The 16,355-nt window shown below is 35.5% G+C and overlaps 1 protein-coding gene across 40 annotated transcripts in view; it reads left to right on the forward strand.

Moving 5' to 3' along the window:
• Positions 1-16,355, forward strand: part of nfasca (neurofascin homolog (chicken) a) — an 83,954-nt gene that overhangs the window by 27,622 nt on the left and 39,977 nt on the right. For 22 of the 40 annotated variants that reach the window (XR_014532221.1, XR_014532222.1, XR_014532223.1 and 19 more), the window contains exon 2: positions 12,303-12,366. The exons of 6 other annotated variants lie outside the window; for them this stretch is intronic. The gene's annotated coding sequence lies outside the window, so the exon portion shown is untranslated. Of the gene's footprint in view, positions 1-1,179; positions 1,566-12,302; positions 12,367-16,355 lie in introns of those variants that run through there. 12 more of the 40 variants (XM_083533919.1, XM_083533924.1, XM_083533926.1 and 9 more) reach the window with 5 other exon arrangements.

Raw genomic sequence — 16,355 nt, forward strand, 5'->3', positions numbered from 1 at the left:
ATCAAATCAATATCAATGAATGAATGAAACTAATTAATAAATGCTTATTCACATTCTTGGACTACTGAATGTCCTCAGGTTGCAGGTTTGATAGAGAGAAAATGATAGAGTGGGTAGTTAATTGCTTGTCCATATATTTGCATAAATCTCATGCTCTGGCTATCACTTGATCCTGCAATGTCTTTGACCTTGTTTATTTCAGTCTGAATAAACAACGCTCAAATGAATTATAGAAAAATGTTTCAGCTCCTCTAATGACTTATAAACCCATCTTTGTACTTGTATTTTATACTTAATAAAACTAGGAATAAGAGTGAATGCTAATTAAATTCAGCTGTAATAGGAACATACAGATCTAGGAACATAAACACATCTGTTTTTGCTTCCTCTTACAATTATCCAGTGAAACAATCATGTGGCAGTAGAGCAGTGCATAAAATCATGCTGAGACAGGGAAAGAGATTCAGTTAATGTTCATGTTAAACATCAAAATAGGGAAGGTATGACCTCTTTTCTGTTGGTGATTGATGGGCTGGTTTGAGTAATTTGGAAACTATTGATCTCCAAAACTTGAGTCATTACAGTTTACACAATATGGTGGGGAGAAAATCATAGAAAGAAAAAATATTCAGCCACTGGAAGTGCTTTGGTGAGTTCACGATATGGGCTACAGCAAAACCACATTGGGTTCCAAATCACAAGAATCCCAATTTACTGCAAATATCTAAACCATGCAGCTAAAAAAATGGAAAAATGTTGCAGACTTCTTTTATCTTTGTTCTAGGATGAAAGGAGTGGAATCATATTTGGTCTTCTGGTGTATGCTAACTAACACTAATGGTTATCTATTCCTGTGCACACGGGTTGTCTCTGATTGAATGAAGGGCACTCTGTTTCTAACACATTATTAATGGGCAGGAGCGAAGTGAGAGTGCAGAAGAAACAAAAAAGTGGTGTAAAAAGTGGTTTGCAGTGCAGAGGTCAAGTTTAGACAGAAATGCCTTTCACCTCTTTGTATATTTATGCATCTGATAAGGTGTTTGTGGATGTGTGTGTGGTTGTGCATCCATATGAATGCATGTGCTCGTGTTTCTGCCAAGATGGGGGTTTGGGGGTGGGTGCAAGCCCAGGGGGCTGTTTATTATTCATGAGGTGGGCTATGGCCAAGTGGGCAGCAGCAGCAGATGGGAATCTGTGTTTGCTGTGTGTGCATGTGTGTGTCAGAGAAAGAGAGAGAGAGAGAAGAGGAGAGAGAAATTTCCGAAAGCACGACAGTAGGGATGCACCAAGACAGAGAGCAGCTCTCCTGAAGCAGCATCAGTAGCAGAGCATTTATACACACGCACTTATACGCATGCTCTATTTTACCAGTCTGTTCTAATTCAGGACACAGTAAGGCACAGTGAACTAGACTTCAGAGTATATGTGGATTTAAACCAAGAGATTTGGCATCGTAAATCATGCACTGATTGTAGCGGATGAGGTGGAGGAATTTACCATTGCTGAGGATGCCTCAGGCTGTGGGCCAGTTCTATCTAACCAGGACAGGAAATCTTATGTGAGAGGTAATGCGTTTGTGTTGCTGGTGAGCCTACATTTTCAGTTTAAATTGTAAAGATAGATGCCAATGAGTTCAGAGCTTTGTCCTGATTATTCCATGGGGTCACTGAACTTTGAATAATTGTTAGACCGCTTTGCTTAACAAAACTGGACGTTCTATACCCTTGCATACTGACTGATATTATCCTATGGTATCCAGCCCTAACCCTTTGTTGGCTAGACTTGCTTTTTTATATCTCTCTTTTTGATGGAAAGGTGGTCATTATATAATTGCATAACTGTGAGAAATGATTCTCATTTGTCCTGGTGTCCACATATCATTATGGACAATTTCCCTGCTGGGTTTGAATGATAACAAATGATGTATGCCATATATTAAATAATAAGAAAAAGGATTATTATATGTAATGCTGTGACTTGAATGAGTCTTTCAGCTCCGACACTTACAAATGAGTTTGTCTGACACGGATAAGTGGAATTATAACCGGTGCGGATCTGTAGGTTGCACTTCGTATGCCTTATAATCTAAAAAAAGCATCTGTTTTTAATGATTCCCAGCTGTTACACTTTATTCTTCATTTGGCTGTATGGATCTGTTGCTTAGTGGTTGATTTCTGGCTGGCCGATGAGGTGCTTTTGTTACTAAACTGTTTTTTTTTGTCAGACTTATTTAGATAATACTCCAGATTAATGTATATATATATATATATATATATATATACTCCAGATTTTGAAATAGAAATGTCAGATCCCTGTAAAACCTTTACAAACAAAAATAGAAATCTTTTTTGTTTGTTTGTTCTGTTAATTTATAAACAGTGTGTTAAAATATAGGGCATATAGATACAAAGGGCTTTGTTAAAAAGCACAGCTGGATCTGATTGTCTTTGTTTGAGAGCAGCTAAAGTCATTTAATAAGCTCGCTTCACCGTTAAATTGTAATGAAGCCAATTAATAGTTTTCCCCGTCTAAATTTCACACATAATTACACAAGATTTAATGTCGGGTAAAAATGAGGACCAGATTTCCTGTCTTTCTCTACTCTAAAATATTTTATTCATCATCTCTCTTACTGTTTATATGTTCCCTTTACTAAGCCTTTTTTTTTTTATTCAAATTTCATTTCCAGTCTGGGAAATACAATCAAACAGCATTTTGCTCCACTGCTCTGTAGCGTTGACTTCCAAGACAGCCATTACATCTGGATGGTGCATCATATTCTAACATGCTCTACCAGGCATGCCATGCCATGCATCTCTTGCCTTCATTGTCTCATGAGGTATATTATGTATAAAAATCTGAAAAAGGATGTGTACTTGCCAGAATGTCATGTCAAACTGTTTTTACTGATCCTACTTCCATTTAAATGTAACACTCATGACATGTAGGGCAGACTTGTTTAAGACTCCTCACAAAAACACACTGATTATATTACAGAATTGATGGTGTGCAGTAGAACTAATGTTGATGAATAAGCCAAACATCTGGACATGAAAGCTGCACAACAGTGTGATTGTGTTCTGAGAAGCAAACCGGAAAATTGTGCATATGTATGCCAGAGATGGAAAACCACATCCTGGTTTTGCACAAGAGGTTGGGGATTCTAAAAAAAAGAGTTTAATAATATATATATATATATATATATATATATATATATATATATATATATATATATATATATATATATATATATATATATATATATTGTGGATTTAGGATAAAACAATGAAAATGTTTACCTCGAAATTTGAAATATGAATTTTTACTTTTCTTAGCATGTCTACGCACAGTATATAATAAACTATATATGTCTGACTTCTAATATGCAAATGATGCAACTGCTAAGTCCCTGGAAAACAATGATAATTGCATTAATATGGCATTAAACAGCTGCAGTTTGCTTCAATAACAGGCTCCACATTTCTTGCTTAGGAATTTGTGCCAATTTAGCCACCAGAACATTAGTAAGGTCAGGTACAGATCTTGGGTGAGGAAACCTGACATGCAGTCTGTGTTCCAGTTCGTCCCAAACTTGTTGGCAGACTTGTTTAAGACTCCTCACAAAAACACACTGATTATATTACAGAATTGATGGTGTGCAGTAGAACTAATGTTGATGAATAAGCCAAACATCTGGACATGAAAGCTGCACAACAGTGTGATTGTGTTCTGAGAAGCAAACCGGAAAATTGTGCATATGTATGCCAGAGATGGAAAACCACATCCTGGTTTTGCACAAGAGGTTGGGGATTCTAAAAAAAAGAGTTTAATAATATATATAGTTTAATATATATATATATATATATATATATATATATATATATATATATATATATATATATATATATATATATATATATATAGTGGATTTAGGATAAAACAATAAAAATGTTTACCTCAATATTTGAAATATGAATTTTTACTTTTCTTAGCATGTCTACGCACAGTATATAATAAACTATATAAGTCTGACTTCTAATATGCAAATGATGCAACTGCTAAGTCCCTGGAAAACAATGATAATTGCTCTTTGCTAAATGTGCTAACCTGTTTCTATTATTTAATCGCTGTGTTTTTCATCACAAGACACCTTAGCTAATTCTATTAATGCACTGTCCTTGTGGTTACTGTCTTTTTTTATTTTTTATTCAGTAACTATAATAAAATTAAACAGAACAGAACAGATCAGAACAGGGTCAGAATTGTGGGTAGGACCTGACAAAGAGATCTGAGAAAATAAAAGTCATAAAGGTTAAAGACATCCATTGACGAACAAGGTCTCATGAATAATTTGTACATATTTGAAAGATCAAGGAGGAAACCAGTGGATTTTGTCACTGGTTTTTTTTTTTTATCTCATCTGAATTAGATTATAAGAAAAGGTACGATCACTAAACTTTGCCCCTAATCTAAACTTCACCTTTTCATAACACAGGTCCAGTGGATTTTTTTCACCTTTTTTTAGTTGTGAGCCATAACTAATCCCTTTTAGATTTTGCATGAGGATGGCAGCACTAATAATTTAGCCACTGTCATGCTATGTTATTGTTGAATCTTGTTAAGGATAATGACCTTTTCTAACCTCTTATACTCACATCTCATTATTCAGTCATTCGGGAATTGCAAACCATGACCAACAGTATCTAATAATGACATCCAAGTATGGTTGCTGAACATTTTATATGAAATATAGCATTAATATGGCATTAAACAGCTGCAGTTTGCTTCTATAACAGGCTCCACATTTCTTGCTTAGGAATTTGTGCCAATTTAGCCACCAGAACATTAGTAAGGTCAGATACAGATCTTGGGTGAGGAAACCTGACATGCAGTCTGTGTTCCAGTTCGTCCCAAAGGTGCTAAGTGGGGTTGAGGTCAGGGCTCAGTACAGGCCAGTTGGCAAACCATGTCCTTATGAACCTGCACAAGGGCATTGTCATGCTAGAACAGGTTTTGGCTAAATTCCACTGAAAGGAAACGATAATGCTATTGCAAACAAAGACATTCTATGTAACCATGTTCCTCCTACATACATTTGGTCATATAGTGTATTTAATAAAGTAGTTTCTATAAATGAAGTATATATATTTTTTACCTTTGATGTGTGTCACTCCTGTGTGTGTGTGTGTGTGTGTGTGTGTGTGTGTGTGTGTGTGTGTGTGTGTGTGTGTGTGTGTGTGTGTGTGTGTGTGTTTTGCTACAAAAAAAGTATTCACTATAGAAGAAAAGCAGAAAAACTGGGGCAACCTACTGTACATTGTCAGGTCCAGCAATATAGTCCTGACAACAATGCTTTTTACAAAGGTTATGTGCATTTAGAAAATTCTTTACCCTTTCTGAAATGAAAGGGTAAAAATACTTATTTTTTTACATATGTGTGTGCATGTGTTTTATTATATAGGTAGATACATATGCACAATACATAATAATAAAAACCATGTTTCCTGAGATGTCCCATAAGTGATTGTATATGATTGTGTGTGTGTGTGTGTGTGTGTGTGTGTGTGTGTGTGTGTGTGTGTGTGTGTGTGTGTGTGTGTTCACGTGTGCATGTGTTTTTGTGTTTTGCACATTCAAATTCACACTGCTTTGCATGCCGTTCCTGTAAATGTCCTTTAGTCTCCAAGCTCAACAGACATGTGAACAGATTTAGGTCAGGCAAATCCACTGGCTATGCTGTTATAGCAAAATATAATTTCATAAAGTTTTATTAGAATACAGTAAAAGCAAAACATTTTATTTGTTATTCAGCTTTTTAATACATGCCATGGCTGCATGGAGATGTGTAAAAAAATTCTCTGAATGCAAACTAGGTTGAGTATGTCTTCATATAATACATGCCTCCCAAAAAGAGACGTTTCCGTTGTAGTTGTGATATACACCAGCTGTGTTTCAGAAAGTAACATTTGGTTAGGATTAGTTTCCTAAAAAGACTTTTTTTACCAGTTTTAACCCCAGAAGTTTTGTTATGTATATTGGCTAGCTAGGGGGATACCTGCAAAATGTACTTTTGTCTAATAAACTTTATTCACTAACCATCAGGATTGTATTCAATCTGAGCATTTATTTAAAATGTGGTTGGATTTCATTTGTGTTCATTTCAATAAAGTAATAATATAATACATACAATACAATATATAATACAAAGTAAAAGAAACTACAGTACAAACCCTAACACCACCCATAATATAATTAACCTATATTAAACTTGAAATACTATAAAATTAAATACTATATAGAGAGCCTAACCATAACCCCTATATTTGGGTCTTCCCCTGTATTTTGCTTCACATTAGGAGGCACATAATTATCTGGAATGTCTTTGTATTCTGTAGCATGACAGTTTCCTTTCACAGGACAATGACCCTGTTTACAAAGCAACTCTATAAAGACATGTTTTGACAAATTTGGAATTGAAGATTTCTAGTGGTCTGCATCAGTCATCAGACAAGAGTTTGAGATATCAGAGTCCAACCTTTCTAATGCATTTGTGGTGCTTGTAGCCAGAAATCTGCACAGAAACATGTCAAAGTGTACTGAAAAACATTTCCCAAAAGACTGGAGGCTCTAAGAGCTGCACATGTAAGCACTTAATATTAATGCTTTATTGGTAATATATAATTATTCTTCGAAAAAAAAAAAAAAAAACACTCAGCAAGCACAATATTGGTGTCAGTGTCCACATACTTTTGGCCTTGAATTGTGCCTCAACAACAGTTTAGTTGATTAGTAATTATTAATATTACCAAATAATTTACAGTGGAACAAAATATATTGGGTGAGCATTGTGACAACAAAAACCTGCACGGTCACAGGACTGTAATTCATCACAGAAAGTTAACGTCCAGTAGTCCCTTAGGTAACATTAACCTGCTTAACATTGTGTTCTATTGTGGGAAATATTTCTATGTTTACTTCACGTTGTCTGGCCGCTGCCTAATTATAATAATGTTGATGAATGTCATTGAAGTTTTAAGTGTATTGCATTTAGTTGAACTGACTGATAGCAAAGCGCTGATGTCGTGTATTGTAATGGGCATGCACTTAGAGGATTTAATTCAGTCACCCATTTTCAGGAATGGAACATTGAAAAGAAAACATTGAGGAGAAACAGGCGATTTCTTATTCAGTGTTCATCTGACAGAAAAAGCTGGTTTCTGTCTTGCAGCCATTCTTCAGCTACTCGGAATAATTAATCCTTTTCCTGGAAGATCCTTTGTTTGGAACGTCTCAAAATCTGTGACTCGCTTTGGCGCATAGAGTCGCGAAAGAAAGAAGAGTGCCACCTCTGACATCTCCTCTAGGAGGTGCTTCTTGTACTTGTTATTATGCAGTTGATAGATTTCTAAGGGTTTAATTAATGGATTTGTCATCAGCTCAACTCTCACTCCCCTTCTGTCACTGTGCACACACACCCTGCTGAGCACAGAGAATGTAGGGGTCTCAGGGGACTGTATTCTCACCTCTCGCTTTGCTCTCTCAAATCCTTCGTATGTGTGGAGTGAGTGAAGAGGGAGTGGGAGAGAGGTGGATAAAGGGGAAAAGGGAAAAGATGGGATACTTGCCTCCCAGGAGATGGCACAAGCAGAGTCAAACCCATCAGGAGCTTTTGAACATCTCTAATCATCACTGTAACTCCAAACAGATGGTGCTTTACAAATTAGACCCAGCAGCAATTCCTGTAAAGATTCCCATTTCATCAACTATCCCAAATCACCTTTTTGAAAACTGATGAAATATAAAGTTGTAAATATATTTGGCTTAAATTTGTTTCAAATGTTTTTTGTTCAGAATCTATAACAACACAGCCACAGAAAAACAGGACACGTTAAATATTCATATTTGGCCTATTCATGACCTTTATATCAATATAAAAACATACAGCAGTAACAAAAAGCTTAGTGTTCAGACAGTTTTGTTATATTTTGTTATATTTTGTTATACTTTCTATTATTTGGTGTCACTTATAAACATCATATACAAATCCCCTCTTACCAAAGTATGAAGTGTGAAGTCTTTTTTTTTTTTTTTTTTTATGTATTCAATATTGATAAATATTAAATACATGTATTAATACTAAATATAAATTATACTAATAAAAATAACAAACCAAAAACAATTTTTTCTAATGTTTACCGTGAAATCCATTTATAGAAATTCCAAAATTATCATTATCATACATTAATCATTGTATTAATCATTGATGTCATGATTTGATTTGTGCTTTACCTTCGTAAATGAGGTGTAAATTAAATGTCAGTTTCTCTAATGTAAATACATTATCTCACTATCACAATATATTGTTTTCTGAAAGGCATTTTCAACTACACACTGCCACACCACTCCCATTTCCTCACACACACTGGTTTGGTAATGCATATTGTACCTCTTTTATCACACACCCAGTGGGGATTAGCCATGAACACACACACACACACACACACGCACGCACGCATGCACACATTTAATCTTTTCTGACCCGATGCTGTTGCTAAGGGCCCATGACAACCAGGTCTGCCACTATTGGCCAGGGTGGAGTCTGGGATGAGAGAGCTCACAGGAAGTAAGATGCAGTTTGGATAATGAGCCTGTGTTTTGTTCTTGCTTTTTGAAAGCAGACAGTTGGGGGAAGGGAACGAGAGTAAAAGAGAAAGTGAGGAGGGCAGGAATATTTAAAGAAATGGAGGAACTAAGGGAAAGACAGTTTCTTGTTTCATTTGTTTGATTTTCTTTGGCTGAAAAAAGGGAAAATGGGATGCATGAATCAGTGTTCGGAAATCTGTGGATCACATGTACTAACTTTTGCATAGATTAAAAAAAGGTGGCAAATGCACAAAGCTTTGGAAGATTTAGGTTTATCAAACCACCCATAGGCAAATTATAGGTAAATCACAACCATTGTGAAAGTGAATGCATGTGCACAAGACTCTGGCCTTTGTTTCCACAGAGAAAGAGAGCTTACTTCCTTTTTGAATATACAAATGACTCTAAATGCCTGTTTTTTACTTTCTTTTTAGAGCCACAAAGGCAACAACAACAAAAAATTTTAAGAACTCAGAAATGTAATAATATTATGGAGTATTGATTAATGAATCCAAGTTAATCGTTGTTGTATCAGTGACCACCAGCTGAATGTTAGGACTTAGTTATCAGGAGACCAATGTTTGTCCTGTGATGATTGATGTGATCTCTGATTTTTATTAAAGTAACGCTGAGGTCTCATAATGTAAAACAATAATTTAAAAAACGTATTATCACATTTAACCTTATTACAGCTTTTGTTTTGATTCTTTCTTTGCTTGGCCATTTGAGGTCGCCAGTTAACAAAACTTGCGCAATATGTGCCTATACGTGCCCTAAAGTTTGCATAGCAGTAGGCAAATTTTCTTTTTTACATTCCAACATGTGAGTGAAAACTGACGTGAATGAGGATGGAGTCATACAGGTAGATGTCCTAGATTTAAGGGGAAACTGATAACTACAGCACTTGTAATAATAAACCAATAAAAAAAAAAAAAAATAATAAATAAATATATATATATATATATATATATATATATATATATATATATATATATATATATATAGGTGTTGTTTACACAGTGCCTTTTAACACTCAAAGCCACTTAACAGTTACAAAAGAAATGTTGCTATAGTCCAGGAGAAAGAAGCTTGTTAATAGAGAATTGGGTGTTAGGGGTTGGGCACTAAGAAAGAAATGTCACCCAGTGATGTCAGTCTGGCACCACTAACAGACAAGTACTAGAAGCCCTTATTTGTCCCTTCACTCAAATGAGTTGTATTAATGTTGATGCTGAAATAACTTTTGCTTATTTATTCTGTTAACTAAATTTCTTTGTGTTAGTGCTTATAAATGTATTCTTAATGAGCAAGCTAGAGGCAACATTGGCAATAAAAAAACTCTCTCACACAATATGATGAAGAAACTGTGAGAGGAACCCAAACAGGAGCTCATCCACAACTTTTGCAGTTATCAAGAATTCAGATGCAGATGGCATTTTTCTATGTCATTTTTTATATAGTTTTAATTATTATTTTGTATATGAGTGACAGGTGCTTTAGTTTTTGTGGGTGGTTTTTGCCAAGTGAACTATAATACTTTTTTCTTTCCTCCACCCTCCAGTCCACTCCACCCCTCACTCTCATTATCATCATGCCATTATGAAGACCTGAAGGCAATTTTAAGCTCATTTCTGTGAACAATTTAATTATGTCAGGTGACAAATCAATTCTAAATTATTTTTACACAAGTAAGATTTCTGTATGTGTCAAAATGATTCAGGTCCTACAACAGTTTTGTTTTTGTTTCAAGGCTTTGCACAGAATGATAAAGGCTATAAAATGAGAAAGCAGAATGTGTGTGCATGTTCCAGTTACTCCACCACTTACTATTTAATTCGTACATTAGGAGGAAGGACAGCTTTGCATGGGTCAGGGACAGGCTAGATTGATTTATCTTTGATTGAACATGCCACTTTCTCCGGCTCGTCCTCGGGGGTAAATGGAGATGGCGCTTTCCTTTTTCCACACTTTTCCTCTCTCCACCCCCCTTTACTCCAGAAACCTTTCTTCTTCTCTCACTCCTCTGCACACCCCCATATTCACTCTTCTGCTCCTCTTTTGAAACTAGGTCATTTTGCAGCATCTAGCAATCACTCATGCCAAGGACTTTGCACCGTGGATCATTCATTCATTTTTTTCAAAAATTTGTTTATCCTTTTAATATACTCATCTTATGGCTTCCAAAACACTACAGATTTTGATTTGACTGCAATAAAATAGTGAGATCAATCTTCATTAAAATAATCTATATTAGTTTATCTCACAAATAATCAAGATTATATGCTTCAATGATTTGTACTGAAAGAACAAATACTTTTATTATATGCTAGCTTTATTAACACTGTCACTGTCACAGCTGTCCCAAAATCACTACAATTTTAGTGTGTTGGGTTATTGACCAAACCCTTAACTCTGATCTTCTAACTTGGTGGATACTTATCACTATGACCTACTGACCTCCCCAGACCCATAATTTACTGAGCCAGAGGTCACGGCAGCAAAATAGCCCCGGAGGGTGGCAGATGAGAGTTGAAATGTGAGTTTGTGGCACTACAGAGAGCTAATGAACAGAACTGGACAGATGGGGACCAAGTCAAGAGCATTATGTGACCTTTATACCCAGCTTCAGAACAAGCCCAAGGCAGTGAGCACATGTGCATATTTGTGTATTGTTTTGTGTTCATTAAAAACTGGATGTTATATAATTTTGTCCACAAAGTCATCACTTCAAAAAACCAAATTTTTTTATTTGTCCTTTGAACCACACAACTTAAAACTCAGCAGGTCAAGATAGATTAATAAGATGTATTTAGATTTTGGCATCGCTTTCTTACATTGCAGCATCTGCATTACGGAAGACTAATAGAATATGAACAGTAGCATTTGTTATTTTTTTATATTTCCTGCATTTTCTTTTTACTTTGCTGGTTGAATGCAAAGTACTGAGTAAAATATCTTGTAACAGGATTGGACAGTCTGTCCCAAGGTCACTCTTTATTTTGGGAGAAACTAATATTTAAGAGACAACTGATTTTGAGTTCGACCTTAATGTCTATACATGCAGATATCAAGTCAGCTCTGAGGCCATGTTCTTCAAAACAATATAACAAACTTTTTTTTACCTAATCAAGCTTGGAAAGCATTGCTGGAATTGATAAAAGAATGGAAAGTGTTTACTCACAGAAACATTCTAATAATGGAAGAATAATGACAGTTGTTTGTGTAGACAATACCTGTAGTAATATGTCTCAAGTTCTAATATCATTCATAAAGCTAAATGAATTCAAGACACTATATGGACAAAGTATTTCCAGCATGACAGTGAACCTTTACGCAAAGCCAGCTCCATTAAGATTTGGTACATCAGTACCTGACTTTACTGATGCTCTTTTGCTTTAATGAAATCACAACCACAACCAAAATATAGTGGAACATCTTCCCAAAAAAGTGGAAATCATTATAACAGCAAATGGGAACTAAATATGGAATTGGAACAAAGCACACACAAATCTTATGGTCAGTTGTCCACAAACTTGTCCATGTAGTGTAAATGTCAGAAATGATCAATTAGTTTAGATTTTTCTGGTTCACAGCACAAATGGTCTTTGGAAAAAGGATTTCTGTATTCTAAAGGCTTTTATGTTTGTTTTTTGTTACAGGTCAAAGATTCTTTGCTTTAATCAGCCATTACTCCATCAGCCCCAATTTGCTCCTTGGTTTTGTGTAAGTATACTTAAATTATTTTTGCAATAATGGTTGCAATAATAGTTTAATTCCTGTATATTTTACGATATACAATTTGATATTAGCCTCTGAAAGATGCTGCCAACTTGTAATCAATTATTATTTATGTATAGTCAGTAATACTTTATCATTATCTATTGATGATCATTGTATTTAAAATCAGTGAATCTATTCAAATCTAGTAACAGCCCTAGTCACGGCCTGTACTGGGAGCAGATATGAAATCCTGTTGTAGTGTTTGTATGTGATTATAAGCCGGATTTGTTTAATGTGGGTGTTGTTTTATTGACATTGTAACATTTATTGTAACACAATGTTTACTAGTGTTTAATTGGAATTTTGAAATATTCTTTTATGAAACCATGGCTTTATCTGTCTTACTAAAAAGGGGATGAATCATGGGTTTAGGGGACAGTGAATCAGAAACAGGGCAGAGGAATATGAGGAACTGAGAGACCTTAATTTTTATAAGTGCCTCTAATTGCCTGTGATTGGCATATGAGTGTTTATAGCTCAGAATTATAATGTCTGTTTATGCTTTTGTTTGGAGTAGACTGTTGTGTAGTCAAAGTGGTGGCATTGTAATTATTGCTCTACTACTATGATGCACTATTACGATGATAATCATGCACTTTAAGCATTTCAAAGTGGCTGGAGGTTTTTTAGCTTGTAGATCTATCAGATGTTTGTAGCTGCATTTAAAATTATCATTTCAATCCATAAAATCTCAGACTTCTTTGCCCAGACACATGTAAGCGGCGTGGGTTCAGGTTTAAGCCTCATTATGTTGTTAATGCAGGTTGCAGGCGCCATCGCAATGCTTCCACTTACAAGGTTTCAATCAGAATGCCTTTTAAATATTTGATGTATTCTTTGCACTGTGGAACATTACTCGATTTTACTGAAGGAATTCCTAAGAAAGCAAGCAGACTTTCAATTCCTTAATAATTTTACTTTCAAATAGACAAATTTAAATTCAAAACTGCCTAGTGCAACCAACAGCATTTCTTTTCAGCAAAAATTAAATATGATGGCGGAAATATAAGCCAAGTGAGAACACATTTGGCCAATCCCCTATTTATGCGGTGACAGACTGTAACTTTGGCACATGCTCTTAGTCCACATGCTCAGGCGCATTTTGTCACAGATTGCTTATAATTTGCATGATGAAGTTAAAAGTGGCCCTTCAGTGCATCATCATATGTTTTAGTTTTTCTCAGTGTGTTGTCCTGATGGTATAAAGCCTGGTAACAGGCTGGTGACCATAACTTGGGCAGGAGGTCACAGCATAGACAGACCTGGCCTAAGTCATTAAACAAGAGGAAGTCTTAGGTATAAAGGTCAAAATCATAGGAAACCGTGGAAACATTTCTATGGCAGTAAGGAACGTTAAAACAATCCAAGAAGGCAAACAAGGCACAGTAAGACAAATGACAAAGAATTGTTGTCAATAATGCCTCAGATGGAGGAGTACTCAGTGGAGAAGTGAGTAGGCATCCGATAACCCAAATTGCATATTTGGGTTTAGGAACCATTAGGAACCATTGGGTACTAGACAGCAGCAGTGTTGTGCTATTGCTGTCTAAATTAGTGTGTTTACAAGGAGCTTATTCTACATTAACGAAATATAAAAATGAATGCCAAAGTGTTACAACTAGTAGAATCAGAATCAGAATCAGGTTTAATGGCCAAGTGCGTTGACACACACAAGGAATTTGGTTCCAGCTGTTAGAATAATAGTGTTGTTTAACTGAAATATTTACAGTATAAGACTTTACAGCTATAATCACATTTAGTCCTCTGCCAAATGTCCATGGGGCAAAGTTGGAATGCACCCAGCTTTACTCAGCTGGGCAGAGTCAGACAAAAAGTCCAATGTGTTGAGACGGGGTGTATTAGGGCTTATTTAAAAGTAAGGTGCTTATCTATACTGTATAATATCATCCCTGCTATTATTTTCTCTGGAGAGTAAGATGTTTTTTTTCACATTGAAATGTCATTGAATAATTTGTAGGTTATTTATTCTGTGCTAATGAAATAAATTACAAGGCTTCCTCTTAACTCTTTGAATCAGTTTGCAATGAGTTTGCTTTCAAGACTATTCTCTCTTTGTGTTTGGATACATTATTAAATATCAAACACACACACAAGCTCAAAATCTAAACACTGGCATCATTACATCTATCTTTAGCCTGCATGGTGGACTGACAGATTAAAGTAGAATGGAGGACTTTGTCTTACCCCTGGTACAGATTAGGTGTGTTGAAGGTCACACAGGTACAGTCAGTGAGTTTATATAGTATGTATATAAGACTGAGCACTTGCAGCGATTATTTTTAATAAATTGACTGTATCCATTGTAGCCTCAGATTTGTGTTTTTTGGTCATAATCACTGACAGGAGTTGAACCTTCAGCCTTATTGTGCATGTTATGATGCTTTTCAGCTTATCATGGTTAAAAAGTGTGCTTTTTTGAGTTAGTGTGGACCTATCAGCCAGTTATTGCGAATTCAAAAGCTGATCTCTCTTTTCAACCAGCCAGGCCATTTCACAGACATGACAATCATTGTGCATCATTTGATTTAAACTGTATCATTCCTTTTTGCTCAGAAGTTTAGGAAGATTGGCAGTTTTTGAAATTCAACTTAAACCTATTTGGGTACCATTAGGAACCATTCCATGTTTAAAGTAATTAAAATCACACTGATATTTGATGTGAATGAAAATGATGCTCTTGACCAACATTGTGTTTCTGCCACATGATTCAGGTGTGAAGTTCAACTGGCATGTGAGTTCACACATATACTGAAAAGTTTTGTAAAGATAGTGTAGAATTGGGACAAAAGTTTGTGTAACAGTTTGTGGATAATTTAAAACAAGCTATATTTCGTGAATTTAATGGTGGTCTTAGTTACATGTGATCTGTTTTCAGACATGAAGGAAGGTGGTATATCTATGAAACTGGCTAGATGGGAGGCTTAGAGCTTCTGTAATTGTGGAACTCTAACTGACCTTCTCTTGCTGAGGGAAAGAGTAGAAACTGAGAGCGGATGACAGATGTACTGATGCAGGGATTTAGAATTGATGATGCAGACACACACACACACACACACACACACACACACACACACACACACACACACACACACACACACACACACACACACACAGGCACCCCCCCCACCCCCCCACCCCACCACATTTAACATTATCACATGCAAGGCCCTGTGTATGACCTGTTACTATGGAAATAATAATGTTATTAGAAAGAAGTCATGTTCTAACTGTGATTTAAAATACAGTCAACCCCCAAAAATTTGCAGTTCATAACCTGCAGCTTGCAAAATTTGCGGTCTCTCGTTTGGAACTTAACTAACAGCATGTTGCTTATTATCTTAAAATTCGTAGGAATCTGCAGTGGGATCAAATGTTCAGGAACATTATAAATCGCATATTAAATTATGTATTTGGTCAAACACTGTACACTATTACGTTTATAAAGTGACATAATGTCTAGATGAATTCACTAAGGTACCATAGGTGTTGCAGGGGTGCGTCCAAAATTCGCCTTAGAACGTAACCCCCACGAGTTCCGGGGAACACTGTAGTTGGAGCTATTGTCAGAAGTGTTTTTATAAAATATTTATAAAAATCCTTTGTTAAGATCTGAGAACAGCACATCACTGTGGTTTTAGGCAAACATATACAGGACAGATCACTATATTTGGAGCTATTTATTAGAAGATATACTAGTATAATATCATTATATATTTGATTGATAACAAGGACTATGTCATATGGTCAAGGTAATCAAAGTACTAACAATACCCACTGTATTGTCAAATATATATATATATATATATATATATATATATATATATATATATATAGATATAGATATAGATATAGATATAGATATAAATATAGATATTTCAATATTGATAGAGAAAAATAAAGCACTATCTGTC

This window comes from Silurus aristotelis (assembly GCF_946808225.1).
Source record: "Silurus aristotelis genome assembly, chromosome: 28".
Classification (NCBI taxonomy): Eukaryota; Metazoa; Chordata; class Actinopteri; order Siluriformes; family Siluridae; genus Silurus; species Silurus aristotelis.